Genomic DNA, 5,675 nt, shown 5'->3' with positions numbered 1-5,675 from the left:
TAGGTTAACAATGACAAAATACCTGTAAAAAAAAAAGACATTGTCTGATATGTACCAAAGAGGAAGTGACTGGCAAAATCTGAAACACTAGCATCCAGTAGCCTCTAAGGATCTACAGCTACTGCTATTTACAGTGTAATGTATTTCAAATTAACATACTCCCTTAGAAGAACTAATGTTCCCTCCATTGCCTCCACTGTCTCCCTGCTCTTTATCACTTCATTTGCTTCAGAAAGAGCCACACAGCCTGCAAGCTTCAGTGCATTATCAATGCTTGACATGTGTCATGTAACACAGAACAAGAAAACACGCACACTTAACTGCCATTAGTATCCTTAAAGATCCAGTAAATGGATTTTGCCCTACACTAATGCAGGCACCCCTCCAGTTTTCAGCCCACACAGCCAGCTATATCACGATGATAGCTGTTGCTCTGCAGCCTTTGCCCTCTCAAGATGCTTGGTTTCTACCTCAACTACTGAAAAAGGTCTGAGACAAACAGTAATAAGGCCTCCAAAAAGCAGCCCCTTCCACTTCTACCAGGGTCCACAGGCAAAGCCACACCTGGTCATCAGCAGTATACAGAACAGATGACATGTTCATGTGCATGTAGTCAGAACACTGCTAGAGAAGCTCAGTTGTAAGAACAGCCAGCAGCCACTATGAACAAGCTAGTAGTAGCTCACATGTTTACCCCTATGGTTTGGGAAGTCCAGGAGATAAGTCTCTTGATCCCACTAGATCTCTTCACCATCCCTGGATAAGATTTCCTCTGGAAAAAGTGAGGTCAGAGTTATCATGTAGTTAAAAAAAAAAAAAAAAAAAAGGCAACTAAACACATACAGTCATAGAAATCAAGAAACAGGCCTATTTAGAAACACAGAATGAGACTTTGCTTTTATTAGAGGCAGTACTGGGTGTCTGAAGAATTATGTTACAGTTCTTGTAGATATGCATCATTACACAACTAATGAAGAATTTTAACTCTTCTTGAATGCAGCTTTATAATACATATAATGAAAGAGTTTTCAGAAATCTAACAATTTTTATGCATTATTTGTTCAAGTGATACTTAATGGCAAGTGCATCAGATAGTTGTTTAACAGCTACTTTATGCTGTGTAAAAGATTATATATCTAAGAGTCAGCATGTTAATTTATGAAGCATACTGGACTGATCTGCTGTGCTGGCACACAGCCTCGCTAACTTCATTCCAACTTTACTCTTCTGGAATTAGCTCTTTCAATTCCCAGTGCCAAAATGGGCTTTAACTTTAAACCTAATAAGGGATCAGCTTGCCAATTTGGAGGTGACGTTTGATCCTAGCTATTAAAAGGAGCAGAACCACCAACAACTGAATGAGCTGAAAAGAAAAAACAACTTAGAGTCGCATTGCTGTTCTAGTCTTTAGGATTCTCCACCATACCTTCTGCTGGCTTTCAGCACAAAAGGACAAGGCCCTTTTCTTATACAAAGTCCTTGCAGAAAACATTCAGTTCTCATAAAAATAATGAAGCATGAAATTGAAGAAGCATAATAATTAGGCATGGAAATTGAGAAGTCTTCTGCAACTTACTTTTTGGCTAAGAATCATAACTACAATGTCTGCTGACATTATATCAGGTTCACAGATAAACCGATAAAGGACAAGAAACTTCTCCTCAAGTCACAACAATATCTAACTCTGATAGCACAGAAAAAAAGGCAGTAGAAATGCTGCAATGGAAGTAACACTTCAGGTAACCAGTGTGCTAGTGGGAATTATAAAAACACAGATGGAAATTCAATGTCCATCCATTCATTTACAGAGAAGTTCCCAAAACAAAGACAAGCAGGACTTCAATGCCTTAATGTGACACAAGCATCTCATTCAACTCAAAATGCCCTTTAGATTTTCTTTGAAAAACAGATTCACACCAATCCCATTATTTTATACAGGCCTCCAACTCCTCCTTTGCCTTTTATAGAAAATGAAAAAGGCAAACAAGCAAACAAAAAAATCAGTGCACAAATTTCAGGCAAGGTGAAAACTCAAAACAAGCACATCTGTGATTAGTGAAACAAGTCTTTTAAAATAGATTTCAGATTGTTCTTTCAACTTGCTTAAGTGTTCATGAAATAGAACTCTGAAGTATATTATGATAGCAGAAATTTACTTTCAATTTGTTTGTTTAGACCACATCCTTAACATAGACTTTAAAAGGCTCTAAGGCACCTACTCCCCAGTTTTTAAGTAAGAAGCTTCTTGTAGAAAAGAAAAGAGAGCATATACCGAGCTTAATGAGCCTGCTGACAAAACATTTATCCTTTACTCAGTACCTGTCCCGCAAAGAGATGTACAAGAGCCACGTGAAAATGATGGTCAAAAATCTGAGAGTGCAGTTGAGCCGTTTCAAAATAATTGCAAAGCTGAAGCATGGCGAGGAGTTGTAAGAAAGCCCTTTTCCACCTCACATATTTCCCAGCTAATGCCTGGCAAAGGGGTACAGCACCAGAACCCCACTCCTCCTCTTTGCTAGACGCATGACAAGAACACTAGAGTTGCCTGTTATGCTGATTAAGAACATGAAAAAGGATTTCTCCTTTGCCAGGAAAATATAAAGGTGGTTTATCAGACACCCACCAAAAAAAGTTGAGATGAAATATTCATCAGGATCCAAGTTATTAACTATTCCTGTTCCTCGGCAGTTCAATTAGAAATGACTTCAAACTGTACTTAAATAGTCATATCTTGCTGCTTTGGGAAATCATTTTAAAATTGCAAACATTTATTATAAGGAGATTTCCCATATACCCATGTGTTTTGAAATAGAAGTCAGGCCTTGCAGCAGGGAATATTCTGGCCTTTCACCTCTGGAGAGCCAGTTTAAGTACATACTGTTCCACATGTGTAAGTGATTTTTCAAGCTCCACTTAGTATCCTAGGCTGTTACTGTCCAAAATTCACAGTGAGGCTCAGCACACAACAAGCTCCAGAATAGGTCAGGTTTATCACACTTCAGACTCCAAATGTACACTTGGAGGAGGTTTCTTTTGTTTTTTTGTTTCTGCCAAGGTTTACTCTGGTTCTACAGCCTTCAACAAAGCATTCCAGGAATTTACAGAAGGATGCATCAGTGTTAAACATTTGGTATTTTTTTTAGTAATGAAATATAATTCCACTTTTATTTTATTTATTTTTACATTCACTGCGTTGATTTATCAGGAAAATATTTCCTTAGAATCACAGAATCCTTGGAGTTGGAAGGGAACTTTAAAGGTCATCAAGTCCAGCTCCCCTGCAATGAACAGAGACATCCACAGCTAGATCACATTGCTCAGTGGCTGATCCAGCCTCACTTTGAGAGTCTCCAGGGATGGAGCATCAACCACATCTCTGGGCAACCTGTGATAATATTGCCTTTTTTTTTTTTTTTTTTGTTAAAGTTATAGGGGGAAAAGAGTGCATAGAGTTAAAGCTCAACTAGTGACACATCAATAAAACAGGATCCAACACTTGTCTGGAACAACAGCACCTTGGAGAGTAAATCTGCCTTCCAATTAAATAAGGGAGAAGAAAATAGATCTTTGATCCAATGTTCAGTTTGATATGAGCATACCTTCCACTGCATTAATAGCAGTCACCTGCACAGTTAAAGTTTATGCCTGCCCTCTTCCTAAATGTTTCTAATGAGAGTAGGAAGGGATAGAAAAGCACATCTCAGTATGGTAGAGAAGCGTGAACAAATGTGATAGACGCTTAAGCAACCTGAAATTGTTTCACCAACTAGCAGCTGTCCCCAGATGATCAGATGTCCACTCTCTAGTTACTTCACCAGCAGTCAAAACACTTAACAGACTTTGAAAAGAACAGGATTTCTAAAATATTACTAATGAAGTTTACATATTAAGATATAACTCAATAACTTACTAAAAAGAATTTAGAAGACATATCACAAATAAACAAGTTCTTATACAAGTACCTAATTTTTGACACTGGAAACTAAGAGACTGATCACAGGTTTGACCTGATACAGACATTCTTATGATTCTGAATCCTTTGTTGTTGCAGGATTTACTATTTGAGATTGCCAGTGCTTAATGAAAGCAGAAAGACAAACATCACTCTTTTGATGAATACACCTAATATGCTACACATGTCCAGCTAGAAACTGGAAGACATTACAGGATTCATTAGGAAAAGAGTGGGGGAAAAAAAGGTACCAAACACAAGAGTGTTTTTACTCAGAACAAATATAAGGGAGGATGAAAAAACAAACAGAAGAACTGTTAGAGATACACTGACTCTGTATGCATAATAGAACCTGGCAGGATATGGAACCACATAAGTAGAGCATCAATATATTGAAGGCGTGTGTTGAATCAACCTCAAAAATTGTCATATCAAAGCATAAACTCTGTTCAAAAGCAATGAAAAGTCTTTTAAACTTTAAATCATATGAAATATTTAAGCTAACGCACTTGATATGCCTGGAACTAAATACCTTCCTTGCTTTATATCAATGTATTTATCTTCCCTAATGTAAGCTGACAACACTCCCAAGCTCCTGACAACTGTCAAATCAAACCGATAGGATCTATTTTCTCACAGTTTTCTTTGAGAGAGGTACTAACATCTATTTTGTTCATATTAGGGTGTCTGAAATATTTCAGAGACCTTTTATATTGTTAGAGTATATTCTGGACAAGAAGACAACTAAAAACAATCACAACAAACACTACAGTCCACTAGCAAACCACAATGAAGGATAAATACCTCAGAAATTCTAAGGCTACCTTTCATAGCCCTCAGGAAAAGAAAAAAGTTCTCAACACATCTTACTGAGGAGGACTTCACTATAAAAATATTATGAGTAGACACAGATAAAGACATTCAACAAATAAGAGTAAGAGGCAGAAGCCAATTTTATACTGAAGTTTACAAACATTACCCACACCAGAAATTATATGAATGGTATGAACCTGCATTTTATTCTTGCATCTCACTTACTGATTTTTCTGTCCATCAGAGTCCCCTCTAAGCAGAATACAGATAATAAGAAAGGCAAATGCACAGAGTGAACAAAGGTGAGTAAGGCCTCTGACATAAGAAACTACAGGGAAGGAATTGTCTTGCAATTGTAAATTTCTACAGAAAGTAGAGGTATCATCAAATAATTCTGTACTTCTCTTCCTCAGTATGAGAAATATGCATGACATCAGCCCAGACTTTTCAAGCCATTGGAGTTGATGCATGCCATGCTCTCGAGTGACTGTGGCTGAAATACTCAGCTGAAGGGCTGGACAGACTTCTTATGGCAGCAAACTATTACATTACAAGTAAGACAAGATATGAAATGACAGCCTGAGAGGGAAATCTCCTTATATTTGTTTGTATGAAACAGAACTGTGAGCAGTCAGAGCAGCGCACTGTACAGTTAAAACAAGGACCAGCAATATATAAAACAGGCAACAGGGTGGCTTTACAAAGCCAGAAAGACATTGCATCCTGGATTTGACTGATTGTAAGGCTGCGGGGGATGCTGAAGCAGCAGATAAAGCTGATGTACTTGTAAACTTTCCAGCTGAGGCTTTATTTGTCTGGTTTGGTACTCCCCTCGGTGGGTGGGGAAGCTAGGGACTGGCTGACGTCACCCAGAGCAGGAATAAAGCACAGTGCTTGGGGTGACCACAAC

Source organism: Gallus gallus, chromosome 4 (assembly GCF_016699485.2).
Source record: "Gallus gallus isolate bGalGal1 chromosome 4, bGalGal1.mat.broiler.GRCg7b, whole genome shotgun sequence".
Classification (NCBI taxonomy): Eukaryota; Metazoa; Chordata; class Aves; order Galliformes; family Phasianidae; genus Gallus; species Gallus gallus.
The sequence above is the reverse complement of the archived record's forward strand: the minus strand, read 5'-3'. Positions refer to the sequence as shown.